Raw genomic sequence first — 17,684 nt, forward strand, 5'->3', positions numbered from 1 at the left:
ACCATTCCAGGGTGGGTTGTTTGAGGCTCTGAGCAATCTGTTCCAGGTGTAGATGTCCCTGCTGGCTGCAGAGGGGTTAGTCTAGATGACCTTTACAACTCCCTTCCAAGCCTGGACATTTGATGGTTTTGTAAAATGAAGCCATGGATCCCATTTATATCACTGTGGGACCAAAAGCCATGAGATGGATGGAAGCCCAGAGAAATTCATGAGCTTTACTCCTGTGATGTTCTCGAAAGACCTACTTGGGTAGAACAGCCATCATCTCCTCAACCAGGCTTGTAGAGCACAAAGAGGAAGTAACCCAAGACCATTTCAAAGCTCATGTTCAGAGTGAGCCAAATGAAATGGAGGCTGCTTGAATGCTGCAGAAATAGCTGGTTTTGTTCTCTATTTAGAGATCTAGCTTGTTTGGACAAATCCTTGTGGATCCCATGTCAGTCCTGGTTGGGTGCACCTGCTGCAGTGTCCTGCAGTGGCTGGAGGAGATAAATGGGAGACAAGTGCTTCATGGTGGGATGTTTAGCCAAGTATCTTCACAGAGGGCATCATCTCTCCCAGATTTGCTTAAAACAAGCCTGGGCTGATTTCCTGAAAGTATCAGTTATGATCTTGCCACGAGCTCTACCTGGTGCTGGGGCAGGACCAGGGACTCAAGAAGACCTCATACAGTTTGAGCTTCATCTGTATGTTGCCCTCTGCAAAATTCTGTTAAAGCAAACAGGTCAGTGAAGGCCTTGAGGAGTTTTCTCAGGCTATGTGAGAAGAGACCAGGAATGCAGGGATAAGCTCTGGGAATGCCAAGACTTGCTTGGTTGATCACTGGGGGATATCACCCATGGTGTATCCCCTTCCAAACCCCACGTCTCCTCGTTCCCAGCCATCACTCATTCTCCTAAACCAAGTGCATGTTGCCAAACCAGCAGCAATCACTTGCAAGGGGTAAGTGTTGCAGGCATTCCTGGTCTCAGCAGCTGGGAGCAAAAATCCTGGCAGCCTGATGGAATGCTTTGTCTTCCCCAGAACTGTCTCCCCAGAACCTTATGTATTTATTTATGAAAGAAACAAAAGCCAGAGTCAGGACCAAAACTCTTGCCCTCATAGTAAAACCTGTTTGGTTTTTACTGCAGGGTGAGGCTCTTTTTAAAGAAAAAGCTAACTGAAAATAGTGAAAAATGACTCTGCCAAAACACCTCAATCACCCCCAACCCTTAAAAAACCCTGAATTTCCCCTTTTTCAGTTGGAAGAAGAGGAAAAAAAGTGATATTTAATTTTTCTTTCCTTCCTGTCTGATGTTCCTTTTTGGAAAGAAAACAAAATACTCTCCTTCGAAGTACCTACAGTGACAACTTACAGCAGCTTGAGAACAGTTCTGCCAACAGCCAAAACCTGACATCCACAAGCAGTTTCCTCTTTTAGCCCTTCTCCATCACTCACAGAGATGAGGGATGTCCTGCTGCCCACAGCCGTTGTTGGGAAGCTCCTGCCTGTTGTACATCCATGCTGGTATGAGGTGTTGGGTCACTTCACCTCTGCTTCAGCAGCCATTCAGGAGAAACTGTGGTCCTTCTGGGATGGATCAGGTGTGACATGGGTCTGTACAAAAGATTGATTATTTTGATCTTTTATTTAGGTTATTTTTGGTTTTGCAAGCATATGTTTGGGAAGGTACTGAGGTCCCTGCCTGAAGAGAGCCAGCTTTGGTCTCTCCTGTGCTTGGGATGGGTGCAGGTTGTGCTTTTGGATCCTACATCTGCAGTGCAACCTGGTTGTGGCTCCTCAATGGCTGTTCTTAGCTTCCTGCAGGGATGCTTCTATTTTTGGAGTGGTTGCACCTAAAAATACATCTTCGGGCTCCTGGGGAAGCTCGCTCTGCATCGTTGTGGAGCTAATTAAACTAGGGGGAAACACAGGCCCTCGAGCAGAGCCTGTTCCCTCTTGCTGAAGATGTTTTGGTTTCCTTTTTTCTTTTTCTTTTTTCCTCTTCTTTTTGTAGTGATCCACGTTCTTGCACCACGTGGGCAAGGGCCAGACATTTACCCTTCCTTTGCAGGAAGGGCAGGGTTCATACCCTAGGCACTTGGGCAGCTCTGCAACCCCCCCAACTTGAAACTTCAGTCTCAGCCACATTGGATGCTGGGCAAACAGCTCTAGGATATAATAAATTTCATCCTGTTAATTTCTAGGGTTAGTGTCCAGCTTGGATGTGCTGAGGGGTCCTGGTGGGCTTTTGCTCTCCAGACTGGCCATCAGCAATTCTTTGTGTTGACAAATTCACCCTCAGATTGGAAGAGGTTGCCCAGAAAGGTATTTGATGCCCTATCCGTGGAAACATTCCAGGTCAGTATAGATGGGGTTCCAAGCAACCTGATCTAGTTGACTATGTCCATGCTGACTGCAGTGGGTTGGTCTAGATGATCTTTAAAGGTGTCTTTCAACCCAAACCATCCTAGGATTCTATGAAATACAGCCATGTGTCCCATACAGATCACTGTGAGACCGAAAGCTGTGAGATGGGTGGAGGCCCAGGGAGGTAAATGAGCTTACCCTTGTGGTGTTCTCACAGGACCAATTTGTATAAAATTCCCATCATCTCCTCAACCACGCTTAAAACACAGAGAAGAAATAGCCCAAGACCACTTCAGAGCCCAAGTTCAGAGCCAGCTGTGTTTCTGCAGAATATTAATGCTGCTTGGGGCCATCCTTGAAGACTCGATCTCTTGCTTAGGCAAACAGGCTTAAACATAATCCAACCCTATTGAGAACAACCTGAGCTGCAGCAGGCACTGGGATATAATTCTTTAAAATCAATAAATATTTCAGGAGTAGAGGGAGGGGGTTTGTATCAGCAATGCCAGTCCCTGTTGGTCATTATTAATTCACTGGATGCAGTTGTAAATTGGCTGAGAAAGCACAATGGCTAAAATCAGAAGTGCTGCTGCTTCCTTGTGTCGCTGAGATGTTTTGCTGCATCTTCAGCAAGTCCAAATGGGGACCAGCAGCCTTCAAGCAGTTGTTAGACACTGCCAAAAAAAAACAACCCAAGAAAAATGTTGTGGAAATACCTGGGTCTGTGCCCTTGGTCCCTGGTCTTATAAAGACAGGTACAGCAGGACTTGTGCTTCTGAGCGGTCAGTTGTCTTCTGTAGGATGTTTATCCTAACTCTCCAACTCTTGGGCTCCTGTGATGGAGTGCTAGTCTTGGGTTAAAGAGCAGGCTGTTGGCTGCACCGGCAGCAGTGGGGTCAGTCCCTATTCCCAACCCTGGAAGGGATTTCATTACCATAAGCTTCACATTTCCAGAGCTGAAATAGAGAGAAGCTGGCCCTTCTCTTCTTTCAAAGCACTTTTGAAACCTGATGAGGAAAACCAGCAAGAGCCAACCTGCTGGTGCAAGGAGAGAACTCAGCTCCTCTCTTTAAGAAGCGTTTGTAGGGAAAAAGACTGAAAACACCATCTAGTTGATTAGATGGTGTTGGATGATAGGTTGGACTCAGTACTCTCAAAGGTCTTTTCCAACCTGGTTAATTCTGTATTCTGTAAAATGGGACTTTTGGAGAGCAGAAAGTTCTAGATATATGTCTGTATATTACATTTGATGTATTATATATATCGGTTTATAAAACGTAGGGCTTGGACTAGATGACCCTTAAAGATCACTCACAACCCAAAACATCACCAGAGAGAGGAGAGCAGCACCTTCCTGTCTGCTGCCCTCTTTAAGAGAGTTGTAGACTGTCATGAGGTTACCCTTCAGTAATGAGGTCACCCCTCAGCCTTTTCTTAGGGAAGATGAACAAGGCAAGTGACCTCAGCCACTCCAGAAGTCTTGCTTTTACAACCTTCCACCATCTTGGTTGCTTTTCCCTAGACATACTCTAATAGTTTGATATCCTTCCTATACTGAGATGCCCAAAACTGCACTCAGAACTTGAGGTGGGGCTGCACCAATGCCATGTAGAGTGGGACAATCTCCTCCTTTGACTGGCTAATGATGAACACATGTATTTAACTTTCCTAACTTGCATTTAATGATACCCAAGGGTGGCTAAATTTAAGCATGATTCTTTCTTCTTTTTTTTTTCATAGAATCATACAATCATAGAATTGTTTCAGTTGAAAAAGATCTCTAAGATCATCAAGTCCAACCATCAATCTATGACCCCAAAAACATGTGCCAGGTGCCATGTCTACACATTTCTTGAGCACCTCCAGGGATGGTTACTCCACCACCTCCCTGGGCAGCCTGTTCCAATGCCTGACCACTTTTGCAGGAAAGATATTTTTCCTAATATCCAACCTAAACCTCTGGCACAATTTAAGGCCATTTCCTTTCATCCTAATACTAGGGAGAAGAGACTTACCCCCACCTCACTCCAACCTCCTTTTGGGGATTTGTGGAGAGCACTGAGATCTGCCCTCATCCTCCCGTTCTCCACGCTAAACAACTCCAGTGCTCCCAACTCCTCATAAGACTTGTTTTCTACACCCTTCACCAGCTTTGTTGCCCTTTTCTGTACCTACTCCAGCACCTCAATGTCCTTCTTGGACTGAGTGGCCCGAAACTGTGAACCAAGTATTCAAAGTGTGGCCTCACCAGTGCTGATACAGGGGACAATCACTTCCCTGCTTCTGATGGCTACACTATTCCTGATCCAGGCCAGGATGCTGTTTGCCTTCTTGAAGACCTGGGCACACACTGGCTCATGTTCAGCCTGCTGTCAACCAGCACCTCCAGGTCCTTTTCTACCCAGCAACTTTCCAGCCGCTCTGCCCTAAGCCTGGAGCATCCATGGGGTGGTTGTGACCGAAGTGCAGGACCCTTACCTACCTCACCTAAGATCCATGCTACAGGCTCATTTTTCGCTCCCTAAACCCACATTTCAGGATCATCTTTTGCCATTGTCTCAGCTGTCCTGGTCCTGTGGCCAGCAATGGGCTGCTGTAACATCACACACCCCCCCCGCCCTGCCCGCCTTCCTTTTTTTCCTGTTTCCTTCCTTTCTCCCCTAATGTGTGGCCTACTCTTCATTCTGGGAGCTGCTGCTTTATCTTCTCAGCTGTGTTTGCTGCTGATAAAAGCCAGCTCGAGCAGGGGGTCTCTCGTTAATAAGCCACGAGTGCACCCCAGCAGCGAGATATTGATGTATTTTTAATAAACACTCTCTTTCAGAGGGCCCCACATCTGCATTCTGTGCTAATCCACTCATTACCAGATCGCAGGGCGGCTCGCAAGGTCTGCGAGCGTCCACCCCGCCAAGCTGGTGTTCGTAGTCATCACTGGTGGCTCAGATCTTGTGCTTCCTCAAGGGGAGAGATGATGAGAGCAATAAAGCCTCGCTGTGCTCATTATTGTCATCCTTGAAGTTTAGAGGATGGAGGTGCACTGCCTCAATTAAGAAAAATGGGGAGCAATAACCTGATAATAGCAAACCCTTTCATTAATCAGTCCCTCCGAAAGGGGGAGGCTTCGCCTCCACTTCCACCATTGCCAAATGCCTTGTTAGAACAGAATAATCACAGGAATAGTGGGAGCTGGAAGGGACCTCTGAGGGTCATCCAGTCCAACTCCCCTACTAAAGCAGGTTGACACCTGCAGCACAGCAGGTTGCCCAGGATCACAATGTCCAGGTGGGCTTGGAATTTTTCCAGAGAAGATGACTCCATAGTCTCTCTGGGCAGCCTGCTCTAGGGCTCTGGCATCCTCACACCAAAGAAGGTTTTCCTTGTATCGAGATAGAACTCTCTCTGTTCCAGTTTGTGCCCGTTGCCCTTTGTTTGTTGCTGGGTCCTATTTGCATTGCTGGGACTGTCTCTAGAGTCCTCAGCACAGGAGAGACATGGACCTGTTGGAGTAGGGTCAGAGGAGGCCACAAGAGTGATAGAAAGGCTGGAACCCTTCTGCTGTGAGGACAGGTTGAGAGAGTTGTGGTTGTTCAGCCTGGAGAAGAGAAGGCTCCAGGGAGACTTTGTTGTGGCCTTTCAGCACTTAAAGGGGCTGATAAGAAAGAAGGGGACAATCTCTTTATCAGGGTTTGTGATGATGGCACAAGGGCTGATGGTTTTAAACTAAAAGAGGGAGGTTCAGAGTAGAGAGAAGGAAGAAATCTTTTATGCTGAGGATGGTGAGACACTGGTCCAGGTTGCCCAGAGAAGTGGTAGATGTCCCATCCCTGGAACCATTCCAGGTCAGGTTGTCTGGGGCTCTGAGCAACCTGCTCAAGTTGCAGATGTCCCTGCTGACTGCATGGGCATGGGCTAGATGACCTTTAAAGTTCTTTCTCAACTCAAACCATTCTGTGATTCTGTGTTTTGCTGTCCAAGCTGGAGCAGTATGCACCTCTTGATCGCAAAGCAATCCTAGAGCTAGTGGGATGGAAAGGCACCTTAAACCTTGCCGCCTGTTGTTTACTTTGCTCTCCCAGGTGGGCTTCATGAACTTTAATTTTGCTAAAATCCGATTAGAATATCCTGTTGCTATTTGCTCAGCAGCTGCAGAATCAAGGCTCTTGGTGTCTTATGGAATGGAGATGAGGGCTCAGATGAAAGCATTGAAGCTCACACAGACCCACCCACCACAGGCTTTGAACTGCCGCATCCTAATTTTATTCATCATTTTCTGCTCTTCCCTCCCTCCCCTCCCCCCCTTCATAATTTTTCTTCCACAAAAACCCTTTTTTGGTTTGTTTTTTTTTTTTAATGTGAAACCCCAGAGTCTTGTCTTTTTGATGCTGGCTGAGGAGAAGGAAGTATCCTGCATGTAGGAATACTTTTAAAACAGGTTGGTACTTGACAGAAGAAAACATTCCCAACTCCATACATGTGGTTTTTCCTTTCCATGGTGGCTCTGGATGGATCCCATGCAATGGTCAATAAGCATGCAGCACCACAACTGTCCAATTTCCTTCCTCTGTCTCCCAGACTGCAGCACAGACACTTAATGAAGAACATCTTCATCAATTTTCTGAAATATTTACACGTTGCACAGAGCAATGATAGGGCTGAGGGTGTGTGTCCTGCCGGTTTAGAGGGTTCAGATGATTCACATCTCTTCCTACCTGGCTTCAAGTTGCTTGGTTACCAGACGTGGGAGCAATTGGTGAAGGCAGCCTTGGCTCCGCAGGAGACTTCTGTCTGTGCAGTTAGGTCTACTCCAGGTCATAAATCCTAGGAGCAGCTGAGAGAACTGAGGTGGTTTAGCCTGGAGAAAAGGAGGCTGAGGGGAGACCTCCTCACTCTCTACAACTACCTGAAAAGAGTTTGGAGCCAGGTGGGGATTGTTCTCTTCTTTCTCATAGCAAGTGACAGGATGAGGGGAAATGGCCTCAAGTTGTTCCAAGAGAGGTTTAAGTTGCATATTAGGGGGAAAAGTGTTCATGGTAAGGGTTGACAAGCCCTGGAACAGGCTGCCCAGGGCTGTGGTGGGGGCTCCATCCCTGGAGAGATTTCAAAGACATGATGAGGTGCTGAGGGACATGTGTTAGTGGTGATCTGATAGTGCTGGGTTAATGGTGGGACTCAATAGTTGTAAAGGCCTCTTCCAATAAATATGATTCTATGAGTCTGTTCTTGGTGGCTTGAAGCTGCCTGGAAGGGAATCTGGGAGAGGTGTGAGCTGTCCCTTGCCACTGCCCCAAGGTGGGGGCAAGCAGTTGATGTCCTGGATGATATGTGATGCTGCATTTTGCTTTTTCCAGTTGTTTTGGTCATGAGAAAAGAGATTTTCCTCCTCAACAGCTGACCCATAGCAGGTGGAGATGTATCATGGCATAGAGCCTGCAGTGGGGTCTGCTGCAGCACTTGCCTCCACAGAGCTTGTTTTGAGAGTTTAGGGCATGCCAGTCACCAGCAGAGTTGTCCCTTCTCAGTCCTCTTGGTTTGGGATGCTGCTGTGGGTCAAACTGCAGCTTAAACATTCAAGTGGCTGGGAAATCACCTTCATGGGTGGCTGCTCATGTGGTCTGAGTTTGCATGCAAGAGCAATGCTGATGGGCGCAGGGGATGCTCTGAGAGCTTTTGCTCCATCGCTGCTGACTCTGGGGGACAACACTCATTCTTTATGGCTGTAGGGATGGGGTTTGCTGCATCTCTACTTTTTTTTTCTCCTCCCCTTATTTCACAGGGAGCCTTAAGGGGAAGGATTGCCTCCTGTGCTTTTCTAAGGATGCTTAGCACTGGAGGAGGAGGTGGCGATGGAAATGAGTCATCTGTCTAGCAGGTCGCTTCTCCCCCTTCAGCACTGCTCCCACGCGAGAAGGTGGTGGTTCTCCTCCTTCCTCATCAGAGGAAACAATGAAGCTGTCGTAGCCTGCTGTCTCCCACACCGTGAAGCCCTGGCTGCTTTCAGGCATGCCTTCAGTTAGAACAGCCTGGGACCCTTTGGTGGGGGCAACCTTCAGTATGATTGCACATTTCTCAGCCAGATTTGTGGTTTTGTGTTTCACATATGGGAAAAGAAAAGGCTCTTCAGGCAAGGTAAGAACGAGGACCTTCAAACCCCTTGTCCCATCTCCAACAACCACCAGGGCAGAGCCCAGGGACCAGGCAGGGTTTGACCGATGCTCTCCCAGCTACTGCTGATGTGCAGCACAGGATACCCTCAGCTACCTCTGGTTTCCACATCTTTAGTAACCACCGTGAGCTTACTGGAACCCACCTAACTCTGGTGTCCTGAGGCAAGCAGATCCACTGACTGAACACACACCCTTGCAGAGATCCATCATTAAATCCTACACAACCATGGGTCCTGTGTTTGCAACCCCAGATGCAAACAAAGCTCTTCAAGCCCTCAGGGTTTGCTCCAGAAATTCCTAGCATGTTTCAGCAGCTCCTGGGAACTGATTTTGTATTTCCTACAAATGCTTCCCCAGCCCCTGTGAGCAGAAGGCGAGCGAATGGCTCATGCAGCAGCTGCTGATGCCACAGCTAATTTTAGTCCCAAATCTGGCAGCTCTAAGCAAACGAGCAGACCTTGCCCAAAGGTTTCACCCTCTCAATCCCCTGACAGCAGGGTTTGATTTGGGTGAGTGGGTGCTGCTCTTTTCCCTTGGTAAGAGCTGGGTCATGATGCTGCTCTATGTTCCAGGAGTTTGAAGCAGATTGTCATTAGCAGGTATCAAGAAATCTGGTTTAGCATCTTCTTAGGGCTGATGTGCTGCTTCAATCAGTTGTCCCAGTGATTGTGGGTGTTGGGTGAAGCAGTAAAGCCTGGTGGCCTTTTGTAGCTGTTGGAGAGACCTCCAAAGGTGTGTGTAAGGGAAGGGATGCAATGAGATGGATGATGCCATACCTAGTTTGATGATGCTTGGCTTTGGGAGTAGCTGAACCTATTCCTTAATGTTGCTTCAAGTCTTTAAGACAACTGGTTGCCATGCAAGAGCTTTGGTGCCAAAGTGTCTTAGAAGTTGAAGGAGGGCAAGTGCTAGAAGAGGAGGCTGGTGTCAGTTTCAGGTGGTACAATAGTCTGGTTGGGACTCAGGGAAGGGACATAAGGCATGTCTCTGGCCTCCCATGCATAGCAGCAATGAGGAGGAACTTTTCTTTTCCTTCAGATATCAGCCAGCAGTGTGCTTTCTTGACCCCATCCTGGAATCTGGTGCTTGGTACCTGGCTGTGACCTGTGATCCATGTGAAACAGAAGGAGCAAGTGGAGGGGTATGGTGGGCTCTGTAGAGGGACTGGGGCTGGAAAGGTGGCTTGATAGTGAAGTGAGTCACACACAACTCCAGTATGCCCAGGTGCTTTCTTGTTTAGGATACTGTAAGAGATGCTCTTGGCTGTTTTTTTTCTCCCCACTGATTTTCTTAGGAACTTGTTTGGTGTAACCCCAGTTCCATGTGAAGACATTTCTACCCTCACAGCTGAGTCCTCTTTCACTTTAGCCCTAAAATTCCCCAAGACATAAGCTGGTACCTCCCACCTTTACCCTCATGGCCCTTGTTTTGAGCAGTGGTACATGCCTCCTCCTACTGGGGATACTGCTGGGACCTCCTGAAGCTCTGCCTGTGGTGGATGGTAGCAGGAGATGGTAAGTCTCCTGCTGTTTTGTGGGCTCATGGAACAGGATGAAGTAGGATTAAGGAGAATCAGCAGAGGATGGGTATAAGGCTCTTAGTTTTGCTGCTTCATGGTGTGTACATGGGGCTGAGGCAAGTGGTATGCCCATGGAGTGGCTGGAGCAATGTCTTAGGTGGGTGTCTGCTGGGGATATTCAGTCTTCCTTCTCTTACTTTTCTTTCTCCTTCTCCTCCTCTTGCACCATGAAGCTGCCTCCTTCCACCTTCAGGCCTCTGCTCCGACCCATAACATTGGTGAGAACAGAGGCTTTATCAGCAGGGTCTGTGCCACTTCAGTGTGTGGATGGTGCTGGTACAAACACTCTTAGGGGAGGTTGCTCAAAATCTGGAGTCATCTGGGTTTCCTGGCTGGTTCAGGGGCTGTGCTCCTGCCCTCCTCAAGTTCTGCAGGGGCTGGTATCTGCTGGTCTCTGATAGTTATCAAACCAGCCAGGGCTATCAAACATTGGAATAGACTCTCCAGAGAGGTGGTTGAGTGCCCATCTCTTGAGGTGTTTTAAAGACTTGCAGATGTGGTGCTGAGGGATATGGTTTAGCACTAGACTTGGTAGAGTTAGAGCATGCTTGGATTTGATGATCTTGAAAGTCTTTTCCAACCCAATGATTCTGTGAATCTGTTCTAACTTAGTCTCTAGTTCTGCCCCCAATTGATTCAATGTTCAGGCTACTTTTTGGCTCCAGCACAAGTAGAAGACAACCTGGCTGGTGACATTTTGGGATTAAAAAGCAACTCCCATGCCTGGCTGAGCCCCCTCAACACCATGAGAACATGGACCACACCTGTCCATCCATCCATGCATCTGGAGTTCTTCCTCCAGCCCCAGTACCTGCTGTCCTTTCAGCTCCGTTGTGCTAGGAAAGGTCAGTGCCAATATTAATCCCTAGATTATTCCCCCTCCACCCCCCATTTATAAAAGTGTGGCTTGAGCTAAAAAGCCGATTGTGGCAAATAGAAGGCTTCTTGTGTGGCATCCTTGAATAGGAGGGGTGTTATCCCATCCCCATGACAACGAGCATTTGAATTAAGAGCCGTCTACTCCGAACAATTTGCCGTCACATGGTTCAGAGGAAGCACTTTGAAACCCTTGTAGTCTTTTCAATAGGCTTGATTGTTCACGTCTCCCAAACATCATCATTAACGGGGCTCTGCCACAGATAATTACTGTGCTTTGCATTTTTCTGCCCCGCACGTGACCGGCACAGTCCCAGGGACGCAGGTCACCCTTAGCTCTTTCTCCTCTGGGAGGAGGTGGGTGAGAGAAGTGGGTGATGGGCTTTGGACCACAGCCTGAAAAACCTGAGCAGTGCCCTGTGTGGTAAGGGATGGATGGTTTGTAGGAGGAGAGGCTGAGAGCTGCTTGGAGGTGATGCCTGCTGGATGCCACCTATCATTGCAGAATCATAGAATGCTTTGAGTTGGCAGGGACCTTAAAGATCATACAGTTCCAACTCTTCTGCCATGTGCAGGGACACCTTCCACTAGAGCAGGAGCTTGCTTTCCTTCCTTAATGTGTGGTATTTTCTTTCCTTCCCTGGAGATAGCCAACCCCCTGCCAGGTTTCCTTGACCATGCAGCAGTCATAAATGAGGAGTTTTAAAATACATCTTAATGCTTTGCCTAATTGTGAGGCTTCCTGGTGGACACTTGTGTGTTGACTATGCTACTCAATGTCTGGAAGAGCCAGCAACACTGGCTGTTCTCACATCATCAAGAGCAGTATCATTGATGTACAACAAGAGCAGGTGCTGGGTCCTGCACTTGGATCACAACCACTTCATGAATGCTATAAACCTGGGGAAGAGTGGCTGGAAAGCTGCCCAGCAGAAAAGGACCTGGGGGTGTTGATCAACAGCCAGCTAAATGTGAATCAGCATGTGGCCAAGAAGACCAACAGCATCCCAGCCTGGATCAGCAGGACTAGGAGAGGGATTGTCCCCCTGTACTTGGCACTGGTGAGGTTGCACCTCGAATTCTGAGTTCAGTTTTGGGCTTCTCACTACAAGAAGGACATTGAAGTGCTGGAGTGTGTCCAAAGGGCAGTGAAACTGGTGAAAGATCTAGAACACAGGTCTCCACAACCAGCTGAAAAGATGTTGTGGGTTGGTCTCTTCTCCCCAGTAACAAGCAACAGGATAAGGGGAAATGGCCTTAGGTTGTGCCAGGGGAGGTTAAGGTTCGATACTAAGAAATTTCTGTTCTCCAAGAGGGTTGTCAAGACCCAGGGAAGTAGTGGAGATCCTGTCCCTGGAGTGATTTGAAAGATGTGTAGATGTGGTGCTGAGGGACATGGTTTAGTGGTGACTTTGGCAATGCTGAGTTAGCAGTTGGGCTACTTGATCAGCAGGTCTTTTTCAACTGAAATGATTCTGTAAATGCTTCCTTTGGAGTTTTGTGGTGACTTTTTGGTTGTGTTTGTTTGGTGGCAGGGTTTTTTTTGGTGTGGTGTGGTTTTTTTGTGGTTTTGTTGTTGTTTGTATTTTGTGGGGGCTTTGTGCTTGTTTTGGGTTGTGTTTTATTTTTATTTTTCGTGGCTAATGAGTTTCTGTTGCCCATGTGAAGGGACACTTATTTTGTATCCTGTGGAAAGACAACCTGAGAGATGATCCTAGCAGGACTGAATGCGTCTGAGTGCAGTGCTCTTTCCCCAGCCACCGTGGCCTGGAGGGACCGTTGGTGCTACATTAGTTCAGCCAATGGCCTCTTGGCCAGCAGGCAGCCAGCAGCCAGCTGGGGTGGAGGTGGCCCTTTGTCCTTCATTAATATGATTTGCATTGTGCAGGAGCAGGTGGCAACAACCTCATTTGCAATTTCTGTGCCTGCCACATGGCCTTTCAGAAGGGTGTTAAAATAGATGTGGCCTCCCTGGCAGGAATGTGAAAACAAAAAGGCTTGGAAGAGCTTTGTGAGGTTCAAAATATGCTTGGGTGGCTAAGACACCTCCATTCCTTCTCAGCCATGGCAAGTGATGCTCAGGAGAAGCCTGGGTCAATAACACTGCTATCCTCCAAGCAGCATGATTGTATCTCCCCTGTTTGCAGGATATGATGTGGATTATGTCAAAGTGATAGCAATGTTTAGAGGATACATTTCTTCTGCCTTTGAAAATAAACACCTTGCTCCTGCACACATTTATGGGAAGCCAGGGATAGCATTATCCCATTGCAATGGTGAGTCCTCTTAGATTAGGGAGTATTTATGTTTTATTCTGACTTCAGAAGGGAAGCCCTGGGGACTTTTCAGCAGGATGGCAGCTGGGGGTGGGCATCCTGCCCTGTCCTGCTCTAGGTCCCTGCATGCAACTGCCACAAGATTTCCCTGGACGACCTTCTCCCAGTCTTTCCCTTGGGATGGGGGAAGAGATTTCCTTGCCTTTAAAGAATGGAGCCATCCTACCACCTCCAGAGTGATGGGAAGAGTGAAGCTGGGGCTTGACCTTCAGATGTATAGAGCAGAAGAGCTGAGCTCAACCTAGGAAATAATGGAAATTAGAGGAATAGTTTCCCCAGGAGCTGGCTTTTGGTCTTTAATCTATTAAAGTCCTGCTCCTGTGATGGGCTGAGCAATCTCACTTCAAGCCAAGCCCCTGAAGGGCTCAGCTGATTGAGGAGGATTGAGGGCTGGACATCAGATTTGCTGAAGTCCATGCACCCACATCTTCAGGTTGCAAAACCTCTTGGTACAAAAAAAGCAGAGGGACACACAGAGGGTCACTGCCTGTGAAGTGCTTCAGAAGCAATAAAGAATAATTGGCGAAGTACTGGCATGGAAGCAAAGGTACTAATTCTTTAACATGGGTCTGGCTGCAGTTGTATGTGTTTTGGGTGAGGAACAATGGGGGTTTTACAGCAACATTTCAGAAAGGAAGCAGGAGCACTGCTAAACACCCAGACAACACAGACAGCAGCTTTTTAGAGACAGTCAGTTCATTTTACAACTTTTTTTGTTCTATGCTTCTAAAAAGATCTGCTGTTGCTTTTAGTTCTGAGTAGCATAGATGGAAGCAAGAAAAACACCTCAGTGACTAAACAAAGGCCAACCAACCTCCTTGTAACAGGCATTTTAGATTGGAGCAAACCCTCTGAGTCCTTCATCATGAGCAGTGGGACTGTGGCCAATTCACAGTGACTGAGTCCTGCAGCAGCCACCATCCATGTGTTTGGTGTTCACAGGGCTCAGTGTTTGCCTTTCTCACTGTCCTGGACCCTGTGTTGGCTTTTGGTTTTAATGTGCAGAGGAGGAGCATTGAGTTGTCTTAGCTTTAAGCTGTGATGGAATCTCAAGCTGGAGCATCAGGTCCAGCTGCTGCCACTGAGAAGGAATGATACTTGTGCTTTGTGCTTGGTGTGTTCTTGCCTGTCATGTAAGCACTGAGGTTTGAATTGGGAGAAGTCAGGGTTGCAAACTCTTCCAGGGTTTCACCTGAACCGCGAACGAGAGATGCGAGTTTGACTGGGGAGAGGGGCCAGGCTCTTACCTTCGGGTCTGTCACTGTGTGGCATCTGCTTCCTCTGCTGCCTTGGGCTCTGTCGTAGAGGACGTGAATGTGGAAGGTCTCCCTGAAGCTATGCACAAATCACCCAGCCTCTGGCCAGGCTGCTGGTATGCAATTAAAAGCTTTTGCCAGTGAGAGGCTTAATTAACGCTGGCTCTCCAGTGTTGCATTCACATGTGCATGCTTTGCAGCTGGGACTTTCTGTTAGCTTAGCTGGAGTTTGGCCCTGGCTGCAAGAAATCGTGTGTGAGTTGCTTGGGTCAGTGCAGTGTTTTGCTTGACTGGTGGCTCTGGGCTGCTGGGAGAGATACAGAATCATGTGGCTGAAGCCTTTCCGTGGGTGCATGGTGAATGCAACGGGGATGGAGTATTTTAGGGTCTTCAAAACCATAAGCCACCAAGAATGGTGATTCCACTATCCCCTGGACAGCTTGGACCAGTGCTATAGTGAAGGAAGGTCTTGTTTTGAGCCATGGCTGTCCTACCCATCTTCTGTCCAGTCGCTGCTAAATATCTCTTTCACTCTTAGTCTATCCTGTCTTTAGATAATCAACACCCCAGCCCTGCAGCTTTCAGGGTGTTTGAAGGTGTCTAGTGGAAGGAAGTGGATTTTAGGTGGGTTGTGGGAGTACTTCATGCCAGTGAACTGGTGGGACGACTCAGATTAAGTAATAACATTCTCTAGCTTTTTCTTACACGGCACTAAACACATTTCTTCTTGCTCAGCCTGTTCTCCATGCTGGTTATGAGGCCACATTAGCCTCTTCAGTCTGACCCAGTTTGGTGTTATTAGGGCTACAAAGCTCCTGGAACCCATGGCACCCATGACTCTCAGCAAGCTCAGTTATAAACAAGCAACCCTTATCCCCTTCAACTGTTGATTTCTGTCAGTGAAGGATCTTTGGGGGGTTTGAAATGGATACCCACGGGAAGAGCCATAACCCCCTGACCTCGAGGGGAAGCAGCTAATGTGCTGACCACTGTGGGAAGGGGTTAACCAGGGTCACCAGCCTGGCATATTTCCCCCCCCCCACCCCCCCCCCCCCCCCCGAGCTGATAAGGAAAAGGAAATTGGTATTTGTGTCCCTGCAGCAGCTTCATTGAATAGGAAAATAACAAAGGGAAAAAGAACACATTTCCAGAGGTGCCCCTCTTTCCTGAGGCGACAAAATAACTGCTTGAGCTTCTCCTGCCGTGCAAGGATCATGCATTGCTTAGCCTGGAGAAGAGGAGGCTCAGGGGAGACCTTATTGCTGTCTACAACTACCTGAAGGGAGGTTGTAGCCAGGAGGGGCTGGCCTCTTCTCCCAGGCAACCAGCACCAGAACAAGAGGACACAGTCTCAAGCTGCACCAGGGGAAGTTTAGGCTTGAGGTGAGGAGAAAGTTCTTCACTGAGAGAGTTGTTAGCCATTGGAATGGGCTGCCCAGGGAGGTGGTGGAGTCACCATCACTGGAGGTGTTTAGGAAGAGGCTGGATGGGGTGCTTGGTGCCATGGTTTAGTTGATTAGATGGTGTTGGGTAATAGGTTGGACTCGATCTCAGAGGTTTCTTCCAACCTGGTTGATTCTATTCTATTCTATTCTCTTCTATTCTCTTCTATTCTATTCTATTGGAATGTGACTTTTCCCTGGTGAACAGGCTCACCAGAAGCCCTGGGAATCCTCTGGCACCACTTGGAGACTGGTGCCATCTGCTCTAAAAAATTGGTGGTGAGAAGAGTCTAACTGGGAGTAAATGGTCTGTGCTGGCTGTTGACCTCTGTGCTGTGCTCCATGGTTTTCTTTGCTCCGTCTCTTCCCGTTCTTCAAATAGAATCACAGATTGGTGGGGATTGAAAGGGACCTCTGGAGATCAAGTAGTCCAACACTCCTGCTAAAGCAGGGTCACTCACAGCAGGTTGTCCAGCATCACAATGCCCAGGTGGGTTTGGAATCTCTCCAGAGAAGGAGCCTCCACAACCCTTCTGGGAAGCCTTTTCCAGGGCACTGGCACTCGCAGAAGAACAAAGGTTTTCCTCATGTTCAGATAGACCTTCCTGTGTTTCAGTTTGTGTCCACCTTGGATGAGGTTGGTCACCCCTGGATGATGGCAGGGAGGGCTCTGAACATACTGGTATGAGATCACCAAGATTGATGCAGGTTTCCTCCTAAAGGCAGAGCTGCAGCTGTGCTTGGGAGGGTACTTGGGTGAGGGTCATTGGTGATAGATGCCCACATTTCTCTGAGGCTAACCCTGAGGGCCTCTCTGTTTCTGCAAAACATAATCTTGCCTCTGTGTGCTCTGGCAAGTGAGCTTGTGGATGCCATCTCCAGAATGCACAAGCCACTAATATATCTCTAGGACAAGAGCAAATGACCTCAAGCTGCACCAGAGGAGGTTTAGGTTGAATAGTAGAAGAAACTCCTTTGCAGAAAGGGGTTTCAAACACTGGAACAGGCTCCCCATTCCTGGAGGTGTTCAAAGGCTGCAGAGGTGTGGTGCTGAGGGATATGGTTTAGCACAAAGAGATGGTGGAGGTGGATAATGGTTGGACTCAGTGATCTTAAAGGTCTTTTCCAAACCAAATGATTCTATGATGTAACATTTACAACAGTGTGGGAATGAGAGGTGAGTGCTCCTGCTGCTGCCAGCAACCACAGGGGTTCTTAGCACCCTCTGGCAGCTGGCCACCTTGACAGTTTCATTAGTATCTGCACACAGCAGATAAAGGAGGATTTCCATGCGGTCAAAGTGAGTATTGATTTAGCTTTGGAAGGGGCTGATCAATGCAACGCTGGTTTTCCCTGGTTGGATGCCTAGAGCTGCTCAGCTGGAGGCTGTCCCCAGTGCCTGAGGACTTTGCCCTCAGACAATAAGGGGCCATTGTGTTGTCTTAATTCAGGGCCAAGCTGAGAATTAATTGGGATATTTGGAAGGACCTTAGCTGCTTGTGGACCTGAGCTTTCTTGGCTAATCTCCTCCAGGCAACTTGGAGCTCCCACAGACCCTGTGCTGGATAAGTTGCCGAAGCTGGCTATGGTGAATTTGCATACATTACAGGCAGCTCTGCTCGGGCTGAAGGTAACTTTGTTAAGGCCTAGGTGGTCATTAGATCTTGCTTATTGCCTCTCC

Source organism: Dryobates pubescens, chromosome 5, assembly GCF_014839835.1.
Source record: "Dryobates pubescens isolate bDryPub1 chromosome 5, bDryPub1.pri, whole genome shotgun sequence".
NCBI lineage: Eukaryota > Metazoa > Chordata > Aves > Piciformes > Picidae > Dryobates > Dryobates pubescens.